The following is an 11,707-nucleotide window of genomic DNA, read 5'->3' as shown; positions in this document are numbered from 1 at the left end:
ATCAAGCTTCTAACATAATTTCTGATTAGAAAATTATGAAAAAGGGCAAGGCCAAATGAGGAAAGTTTAGGCATTTTCACTTCAGCTTTAAACAAGTAAGAGGTAGTTCAGTGGGTGTTAATGTTTTTCACTTAGTCACATGTATTTATAAATAATGCACTGTGTTTGAAAGTGTACTTCTCAGCCTCAGCCTGTTTGAGAGTGAGGCTGGTGATGCTTGTTGTAACTATCCCCAAATTGTCACACAAGGAGAAATAGCTTTGATTAATGAGCAGCTCGGGGCGACTGAGGCTTGTTACTGAGCAACTTCTCCAACCCAGAGCACTTAAGACTGGTCTGGCTGAGTAACCATGCCATGGAACTTGGGATATATTCTGAAGAGTATCAGCATAGTGGGACAGTGTAACATATTCCAGTTGGTGAAATAGGCCAAGCTCTCTGTAGTTGTGGGAATCTGAATTAGTATTAGAATTTATCTTTATTTTTCTTCTTCTGTAGACATATGTGGGGTGGTTTCCCAAATTTTGATGCTTAAAATTAATAAATGGATACTGTTCCCTTGATCTCCTTGTTTCCTGATGTATTTATTCAAGATGCAGATCTGCCTGTGAGTGACTTGGGTTTTGTAAAGCCTCTTGAGCTCTTAGTTTTATTTATACAAGCATCCAAGTGTGAGAAATTATGGTGGGCAGAAGAAATTAACTTAGCCAGGTCTAGATGCTGCATTTGAGCTTGAATTCAGGAATCTAAATTCATCTCAACCTTTTGTGCCTTTCTTTGGATTAACTAATCTGCCCTTGTGTGTTATTGGTGGATTAATAATTTAAAATGGGATGGGGAATTCTTCAGTGATGCAAATCCAAGTGGGAATAATGAAGAGCAAAATCGTAGTACATTATGCGCTTCATAGAAATATATTTACTTATGCTGGAGCAACAGTGTATAGTTTCTGCAAAACTTCCATTAAAATAAGTTGGATCTTGGAAAGAAGTGATCAAGCAGCACTTTTCTAGGCCATTCTTTACCCTGTTACATCTGAATGTCACAGCAAAGTGAAACATGAAACTGGCTACTTACCTTCAGTGAGAAAACTATTGCTGGCCAGGGGTCTATGTACAAATCACAAACGGGACAGGACAGCTGGGGAATGCGTCTCAAGCTGTTTTATTTTCCAGCATCAGTCTCGTTACATGGTTATGACAATGGGAAGATGCCAGCAGCTCACGTCCCTGGCAGCAGACCAAGAACTCAATGTTACAACTTACTTTAAAATTTTTTGACCAATCGCACAAAGCATATTGACAGTAGATTTTTCCAGCCATTCTAAGCACATGTACCTTTGGTTAAAAAAATGCTTGCTTATTTCAAATACAATACCTGTTTGTAAGCCTTAAGTTACAGTGCACAGAGCTCCATTGTTGAGCTTAGAACTTCCCAGTATCTCGCTTTATATACTTTTCTGTAGCTTAGGGAGTTATTCTAGCCAAATCTTAAGACACAGACCATTGTTCTATTTGTTCCCTACTTTTCTACTTGTTACATAATTTTTCTGCTGACCAATCTTATGGCTACTGCTTAGCTCTAACTGCAGTTCTGCTGTCGCTGAGGCCTGCTTTTTGCAGCTTTCCCAAAACCCTCTGATTTTAAGGATTCCCACAAAACCAAAAAATTTTTAGGGAAGAAATTCGAAAACTGCTTTTGAATTGCAGAAAAAATCAATTCCTCTCTAATTGATCAGGGGCTTGATAACCTCCTTTGAAACTAATCCACTGATACACCAAAAGAACTTTAAGAAATCAGTGAAGTTAATTAGCAGGGATGATTTACCATTTACTTCTGATTTTGATGTCAAACTTGACGCCATTTTTATTGAAGGATGTCTAGAGAAGGGGGAATGTTGCTGCTCTTTGTTGTGGAAGGCAAAAATTCATTTCACCATTTGAATAAAACAGCTTTTCAAACTTAATGGTGAACACAAAATGTACGACAAGGGGCAGGGATAGATGAACATAGTAAATGGAGAGGATAAATGTAGTAAACACCAATTTAGTAATTATAATAAAGCTGAATATCGTGGTTCAGCATGTTCTGACTTATCTTACAGGGGAGTAAAAGTTGTATAAATTTGGAATTTCAAAGCATTGCTAGAAATTGGAAAAAACCATCACCTGAACTTCTACTTTTATAAGTGAGAGCACTCAGATTTGTGAAAGAGAAAAAATTTCTTAACCCAGCTTGGAAGTGTGGGATGGTCTTTGAATATTTCAAGGCAAATCTAAAAATTAAATGCAAAGTTCCATATGGAAAGGTATCCTCATTCACAAAATCTGTGGCAAGACTTTATCAGCATCCTCATGCAACATTTTGTGTGAGAGAGCATGGGTGGGGGGGTCTGTTGGCACTATCTACAACAGTCATTATTTTATATCAGGGGTTTAATTTTGGGTGCAATGTTGTGACTGTCCCCATTTTCTACAGTTTAACTTTCTTGGAGACTAAGTTCAAGTCTAGATTTACTTTTTTGGAACACTTTTGATGTTCACTTTTGATACCAAGTGCATTTTTTATCATTTGTACAAATACCAAAGCCTGGAACTCCAACCTCTGGGTTGATGCTTATTTGCATTGTGTAATTAGCTGTAAAATGTGAACTGAACTTGAGGGAGAAGTAAAAAAAAATAAAAAAAAAGACACATGCTATCACCTAGAAAACAGATGTATCTGTGATTTACCTTTAAAATTTTATTATGTTTGAAAGAATCACAGAGTTTTCCAGATGCAGATAATTCTTTTATCGGAGAGTGGAATAAATTGAAATAAATAGACATATGAGAAAAAACAATTCAGGAAGGAATAACACTAAAAACAAAGAGAAATACCTCCCAGGAGCAAGGCAAGTGAATGGAATGCTTTTATATTGATCTTGATTAAGTCTTTAAATTTGTGAGCATTGTTACAGCAGTGAAGATTTTCAAAATGACCCAAAGCTCTTGGCAAAGGAGCAGAAGATTGGACCATCACTCATTTTCAACAGCAGACAGACAGTAAGCTGAATTTAAGTTCCCTTAAACCATATGTTTCTTTCTTTTTCATTTTATTATAAGCTTTAGCATTTTAACTTTCTGTTTGCTCCTATAATCTGGAAAATGGTTTTGGTTAGTGCTTTATTAGCTTGAGATAAAATGGCTTTTGGTGCACCCCAAAGAAAATGTTCGCTGTGGTGAAGGTGCCTCACGAACAGCATAAATAAGGAGTTAAAAGTTGGCATCATAAATGCAGGCCACAAGACTGATGAGGCACCATCTTCTTCTCAGCTTGATTCTTCTCTCCATTTTAATAAAGTTATTCCCAGGTTACTGCCTGCGAGGAAGGAAGGAAGGCCCCAGAACCTTTCAAAAAATAGTTTAACATTTCAAATTGTTAACAGGCCAGTTCATTCCAGCTTGCTTCTCTTAGAAGAACAAGCCCTATTAATGTTAATTTTTAATATTAATAATTATTATTAGTAATTTTCTTTCCCATTTAAAATCTCATACTGTCACAGTATGGCAATATAGTGCATAGGTGAAATAAATGGGCAGGAGATCTTTCTCCTTTTTAATGCCTTTATTAAGAAGAATCAGCTCAGGTGGGGAGAAATCGACGGGTTGCGCCCTCGCCGCCGTTGCTCCCAGGCATGGCACGGAGGAGGAGGATGATGCAGTTTTGTCCGCTGGTCTGCAGACAGAACTGGGGACTCTGTCCTCACGGGAGAGTCGTGGAGTCGTTGGTTTGTTTGTTTAGAAATCCGGGGGGTCTCTTTAATCAGTTTCTTTTCAGGTTAGGGTGAGAAATAAAAAGATTCAAGCAGGTACGGGACAATGCTCCCATCCTTAGACGTCACTTTAAGTCACTTGTTGGCTCGTGATTTTAGGGGTTTTTCTTATAAAAACTGTAAAACTGTAAAAACCCAAGGTGCACTGCATTTCTTATTTGCATACTGGCTCCGATGTCACTCCTATTTTCTTTACCTCGGAGGGGTCTGTCCTGGCAAGTGGCCAGCATCAGGGAAACAATCAGTTAATCACCGGCCATTAACAGGTATTCAAAGAGCTTTTCTTCGGCAGCGAAACCAAAGGAGTCTGACCCGGTCTGGCTTGGTTTTTTTAACTCTGAAACTTAAAAAAAATACAACTTTCTATTCATAACAATAGGTATATTTTTTGTATAAAAGCATTCCATTATTTTCTTTGGTGTATAAATCTAGTAAAATCTAATTGTACTTCTGTTTAAGAGCTCAGATTCAGGGTACTTGTTAACTCAAGGCATGAATCTAGATAACAACAAGATAATTACTTGCTAATTGCTATGTGATTACATTTACATTGGCCTGTCACAACTATAAAAGAGACTGTAATTGCATCTCTAAAATAGTGGTGATACTCCATCGTGGTACCTCCTGCTTAACTGAATGGAACATAAATCTATTTAATTACTTCCAATATGATCCTCAGATTCTAGTCATTAACATTTTTTTGGCATGGCAGTTTTGGAAGAAACTATTCCATTCAAAACTAAGTTTGAAGAAATACCTTCAAACACCTGTGGTGTAATCAGAGTCTGGAATTAAGCTCCTAATTGCAGGATATTTCTGAACTCTTCATTGTATACCATCAGACTATTAAGGGTAATATCTTTTACATCATGATGTCAATTTATCATTGAACATTTCAACTTACCACGTTTTAAGCTACACTACAGGTCAATTTCAGAGTCTAAAAATGGTGCTTTGCAGCCCCAGGGAACACACTCCAGTTCCCCTAATGACCGCCAGTAGCACCCTGGGGAGGCTGCAAGGTGTGCATGGCTCCACTTGTGCCCTGCACACAAAGAGGCAACATGGAAAGACAAATAATCTTCTAAGGAGGCTTTTTCATCTCCAAAATCTAACCCTCATAGCTGCTTCCATCTCTGGACTGACGACTGATGGACTTTTGAATTCCAAACACTGTCAGGCATTTCCTGTTTTGCAAAAAACTGGTCATAGTGATGTGAAGAGTTTTTAAAGCTGAAGCTTAAATGTTGCAAAAATCTTCTGACGGCTCATGTGTGGAAATGATGGCTTTGTTTCCAGCACTGAACAGTGAGACATCCAAATGGCAATAGTAAAAAAATATAGTAATATTAAAAAATAAATTATAAAGTTGTGTCAGGGAAAGACCCATGATTTTTTTATATTCTTATGATACATAGAAATGTAGAAATAATTAACTTGTCTTTCATGTTATTGAATCCAGTGTAGGCTACCAAACTGGGTCTCAGGTATGACAGAAGAAAAGCTGAAGTAGATGGGGGAGATGGGACTAACACCTGCTAGAAATTTTACAGATTATGGAATCAGTGCTGCTGTTTTAATAATCTTTTAGACCCCGAAACTGACAACAAATATACATGAGAAATGATAGTAGTCAATTTCAAAAATTTAAAAGGTTTATTAAAACCTTATCAAAAAATACAACAGAATATTGAATAGAGAAAATATTACAGTGCCAGGAGCAAAGGATTTTTTTCCCACCATGCGCTCATCCACACAGTGGATATTTCACCTTTTAACCCTTTAACCCCTCCCAAAGTCTTGTCAGTTGACTCCTTCTCCGCTGTCCAGTGGTGGAGATCACTTCCTTACATCCCGATTGAAGGTCAGGTGCTGCCATAGTAACAAGTTCACCCTCCCAAATGCCCTGTCTACCCAGGTAACCGCAAGGAGGGGCGGGGGGGGGGGGGGGGGGGGGGGAGGTCTATAAAACTTCTCTTAACACATCCATAATATTTGCCTTTTAATTGTGAGAGTCAACCATTACATTACTCACCTATCACATGTAGAAATAACAAAAATGCCTTTTCTTTTGCATTTCTTTCAAATAACACATTTGCAGCCCAAGTAGCTGCTTCATATACATTCTGTTTGGGGAAAAGCTTGCTTGGAGCAATAAATATTATGTTTGATTAATCTCAGTAACTGAGGAAGAATAAAAGGATTAGCAGCATGTGTCTCATTTTTACTTCATTCATTAATTCATAAATCATATTTGCAATATAAATATCTGCTATAATAAGAGCTAGTGTTTACACAAACCTCACAAATTCTTAGAAATTTCTAAAATGCTCAAAACCCAGTCTGTTTAAAATTCATTTAGTTAAACAGAGAAGGAATCACAGTGTGTTCTGGTTAAAAATATATTCAAAATATGATTTTCATTAATTTGGACCAGCTTTTATTTAGACATTACATGTTATGAAATTTTTATAGGCAAGACATTGTTAGCATCAGCAGTGCTTATATGATGTATCTGTTATTTTTCTCTGAGATAACAATAAGCCGTTTGTGGTGGATACTTTGTGGGGTGCTCCTGGGACGAGTGGAGAAACAAGAATCTTGACTCCATGTTTCAGAAAGCTGGTTCATTATATCATGATATATTGAAGGCGGCTTTCAGCTGGGCTATGCCCGGTGGGCTGCCTTGGCCAGGATAGCTCAGTGGGGCTCAGCACAGCGTCCGAATTCCCAAGCAGCTCCCAGCCGCAGGCAACCTAGGCAAGCTTAAGTGATATCAGCTCTTAGTGATTATCAGTTCTTTGTGATTTCAGCTCGTAGCTTGCTAGGTGCCGCAGCAGCAGACGCCAGGAGAGAGAGGACAAAGCTGTGTGAGGTTTCAAAGAATTCTTTATTGGTCTACGAAGGTTCTCAGTGACAGCTCTTCTACCAAACCAGGCAGAAGTAGGGGTTTATATACCTTACAGGGGTTTTGGAAATTGTCCAATAGTAAGGGTCAGGGGGAAGTGACCTATAGGATTACAGAGAGATAAGCAGGGTCCGAAAGGCAGAAGAGAGGGGCTGCTAGCGTCCAGTCACCATGACTTGGCATTTCCTAACTCAGGCTTCTGACCTCCAAGGAGGCCTTGCAGGCCCTGGGCCTGCTACAATGATATATGCTATATTAAAATGCTGCATTAAAACTATACTAAAAGAATAGAGAGAAAAAGGATTCATCAGAAGGCTAGAAAGAACAAGAATTGAATGCAGTAACAAAGACTCCTGACTCCCTGAGAGTCCAATGCAGCTGCATCTGTGATTGGCCATTAATTAGAAACAACCAACATCCACCAATCACAGATGCACCTGTTGCATTCACAGCAGCAGATAGTTAATTGTTTACATTTCTTTCCTAAGGCTCCTCTGCTCCTCAGGAGGAAAAAATCCTAGCAAAGGATTTTTCATAAAATATCATGGTGACAGCCATTGCTTTTCTCATTCCAATGTATTATAAACATACATAAAAATCTCCTTTAATTGGAATAAAGGCAGAATGATTTGATGATTATTGCTGCAAGATCTTGGACTGATCATCCTGTGCTCAACAAGAGGCACAAGTTCACTGGGATTTTTGCTGATCCCCATGTACACAAAGGAGAATTTCTGTAAATTTTCCCTGTGGCCTGTGTGTGCTCCAGCTTCCTGTGTGTACAGGATAAAGGGGGCACTGTAGAAGGGTACAGAATAACACCAAAGAACTTGATGTAAAGCAGCCTCTGAGGGTTTCCAAAATCTGCACCTCATCACGAGTAAATTGAGTTCCAGTGAAGCATCACCTGGGATGGCAGTCAAGTTGTTGCACTCATAAACGGCCGCCCTCTAGAGCACATTCCAGTCAGAAATCCTGGAATTAATTTGCCTGCCTTCCTACTGGACTTGTTCTGCCAATTAACTTTGTCTTCATTTGTCCCTTCACTGCATCTCTGTTCACTCACAAGGCTCTTTGGGCACCTTATCCTTTGTTACCTGTAAACAGGTGGAGAAACTTTTTTACTCTTCCAGCCAGATAAATTGTTTCATGTTGCAGGATATTTGCAACATTTTAGAATGGTCTGACGTACGGTATGAGAAAATTGTCTTGACTTTTCACACTTTTTTCATTCTTTTAATCCACCTTTCATTTCTATTAGAAAACATTTAATTCTGATGCATGGATCACAACTTTGGATCTAAACATCAATTAATAGCTTAAAATAGGTGCAGTGAAAAGCATATGAAATCCTAAGCATCGCTATGAAGTCTTGTCTATAAAAATGTTGGAATTGCTAATCTGATGCTTAATTCAGACTTCTCTATATCAAGGAAGCTTTTTAAACAATTTTAACTTTTTCTTTTTAGATCATAGCTTTAGAAGTTTTCAGCCTTCTTTCGTTTTTAAATCTGCTGCTGAAACATATATCTCTCTCTCATCAGTTCTGACTCACCTCTTTGCAATCTCTAATGGCCTTCCCCCTGCCTGCCCTTAAGTTATAGACCATTTCTGAAATGCTGTATGGCAGCACTTTCTTCCAGTGTTTTCAAAAAAGAAAAATTGGCTGTTTGTGTCTGAAAGTCCTGAAAAAGGACTTTCACTCTTAGCATTTTCATGAGGTAGAGGGCCAAAGTTGGTTTCTCATTCCATAATACCAGATGGGAAGCAGGGAAAAGTAACACAGAGAACTCTTTAATCAAGGGCCCTGATTTGGAAAGCACTAGTCTTTGCTTAGAGGACAAAATATTTTGAGTTCCCTCAGAAAGCAGAATAGGCCAAGCACACTCAGCTGTATTCTCAAAGTCCAAAATTTATTGGCGTTTGGACTAGATATATATAAAAAACCCCTAATCACCATATGGAAATCAAACCAGCAGTAGGGTGTAGGTGATCAAGCTTGGTGACCTGCACAGATTTCTTACATGCAGAACAACAAGTAGCAGATTCGGTGTATTTTCACTGCTGATTGGAATGTCTTTGGTAACAATCTTTTCTCTGGGGAGGAAAACAATTGAATGAGTGCAACCAAGTCACCTTTGATCATAGTGTAGGTTCAACTCAGTGACCTGTGGAAGCCATCACTATTAAGACATTTTCTGATGCAAATTTATACATTTTTTACTGTGTTTGGCATTTGATCTTTTTAAATAGAAGCATTAGAAATTGCACTGTTGTAACAGTGATATTAGGCAAAGCTACGTGCCCTTCCCAAACGATTTTGTTTAAAAAGCCATTAATAGTGATTTTTATTATTGAGCCACAATAATATTAATTTGGGGAGTATCTAGTGAACGAGTTCTTTTCAGCTTTATCTTTTATGTGCCATTTGTTGTAAAAGTTGAAAGCAATGTCATCTTTCTGAAAGATCCTCTTGGGAGGAATATTCAGAGAAAGACACCCCTGAAACATGTGCAAAGTGTGTTTTCCTATTGTTTCTTTTCCAGGTTTTTCCTGCACCCACTCTTTGCCACTGAGCCTTTTAGGATTCTTACGTTACCATTTTTTTGCCCACATTTTGTCATCAAAAGGAATTTTGCACTTGGCTGGTGCTAAATCTCACTCTACAGTTCTGGTCTCACTGTACAAACTGTTCAGTCTGGTCTCCCATTTATGACTTTCAAACACAGAATAAGTAAGGCTGGAAAAGCCCCCCGAGGCCATTGAGTCCAAGCTGTCCCTGATGCCCACCTTGTTCAGGCCTTCCTGAGACACCTCCAGGAATGGGGACTCCAAACCTCCCTGGGCAGTTCCAAGGCCTGAGCACCCTTTCCATGGGAAAATTCCTCTTGGTATCCACCCTGAGCCTGCCCTGGCACAGCATGAGGCTGTTCCCTCTCCTCTTGTCCCTGTTCCCTGGGAGCAGAGCCTGACACCACCCCCGCACCCGCCACCCCCGGCAAGTTATCCCCTCCTGTCAGGGAGTTGTGCAGAGCCAGAAGGGCCTCCCTGAGCCTCCTTTTCACTTTTCCTTTTCAATTGCACTTTAATGAACCTAATTTTTCATAGGCCTATATTAATACCTAATTGTTCATTTACAAGTAATGACCTATAAATGAGTTACCGATTTCACTCTTCCCTTGGAATCTGCCATCACAGTATTGCCATAGTCTTTTTGTGGGGAAAACATCTCACTATGAAACTTCCACTCATTTACTCTCAGGTGCGTCATTACTTGCATGCTTTTTCTTGTTTCCTCCCAATTAGGTTTTTTTCATTAGCAAGTCCTTGACTGTATAATTCAGAGCAGGAGAGATGAAAGAGCATGTGAGTAATAAGTGATACACACTTACAGACTGGGTACAGGCAGGCTGTTCTTCACAGGTTTTTGTGTTCAGTGATGCTCAAGGCAACTCAACAGCACAGAAAACTGTCAGCTCCCCTCCTCCAATGCGGTTGTGGTTTCTAACATTGGCAGAACCCAATGTGCAGTATTTTTTCACTAATTTCCCCTTCCTTCAGCCATAGGTCAGCTATGTCTAGTGCCTGCATGTCTCAGATCCTTCTGAAAGAAGTTCTGAATCTGATTGGAGAGAGGCAAGCTGTGTTTTACTGAGTGATAGTGATGAAAACAACCTGGGTTAGGGATAAAAGAGGAGAATGTGAAGAGGATGAGAAAAACACTCCTTTAGTGCCTCTTAGTCAGTGATCCCCACAGGCTTTGCAGAGGCTCTTGGAGCTCTGCAGGGAAGGAAATGCTGCTCTCTGGAAAGCTGAGTCACAAAGGGGATAGGAGTAGGGGCTGGGAGTGAAACTGCAGCCAGTGTGTGCCACAGACAAAATCAGTGACTCCAATAGTCCAGCCTGCCAGGGCTGTTTGTGTGGGCCTAATCTGTAGTTTCTGAATTCTTCTTATACATGAAGACCCACTGAGAAAATAGAGATGAGAGAGGGAAGCTATGAAAAGGGCATGAAATTAAAGCTAAAAGCTGCTCTTGCATGGCACTGGCAGACACAGAGGGCTCTTGCTGCCTTACACTAAGAGTTGAGACAGTGCCTCTCAGGTAATTGTTCCTTTTACACGGATCCAAGGGATCGAGCTGCCTCTTGGCTAATCCAAGGCAGTGTGTCACTTCTGGGTGTGGTTTCATCACCAAACAAATAAGCAAGGACCCGATCAGCATTCTAGCTCTTTCTGTGAGGTGTTGCACAGAGAAGTCCTTTCCTTTCTGTCTGTTTCTGGTAACTCCTGAGATTTCTAAAGGAGAGAAGAGAGTTTTTGCAGTAAAAACTACAGATCTGAAGTGTTTTGGCTTGCAAGGTTGCATAAAGACTGGGATAGCCGTGTGTAACAATGAAGAGATTGGTACCTGGAGATGTTCTGGTTCTAGTTTATACAAGTATCTTCTTTCTTAGTACCTTTGTAACAATGGAAATTCCGTACTTATAAAATCTAACATGGTATTTTGAAGAAAATCTTGAAGTGCTTTCTCAAAGAAAGATACAGCTGTGCCCAGTGTAAGCATAAACCCCCCCTTCTTTAATGGGTAGTGAAAAACCTTGGTAATGAACCTCCCCACAGACATTGCCTTAAACATGATATAACTCCACATTACTTCAGAAGTAAATATTTAAAAATAAGATTAAAATGGTAAAAGTATTGTTTGATTATACATACTTACACCTTCAGCAAAAGATTCTTGATCTTTGATTTGCTATTTGATTGCTGACCCAATGATTCCTTGCTTTCAAAAGTATTATTGGTACTTGATTTACAACTTGCAGTTTAAGCATCTATTAAATATTTGATGTGCATTCCAAATAGCCATAGGTAGTGCTTAGGCATTCATTTTCCAAAATGTACCTTTTAGACACAGTATAGTAAATTCAAAGTGGAACAGTGATCATAAAAGCTGCATTCTACTGAGTGTGCAGTTGGGTATTTT

Source organism: Passer domesticus, chromosome 12 (genome assembly GCF_036417665.1).
Source record: "Passer domesticus isolate bPasDom1 chromosome 12, bPasDom1.hap1, whole genome shotgun sequence".
Lineage (NCBI taxonomy): Eukaryota > Metazoa > Chordata > Aves > Passeriformes > Passeridae > Passer > Passer domesticus.
Note: the sequence above shows the minus strand (reverse complement) of the source record.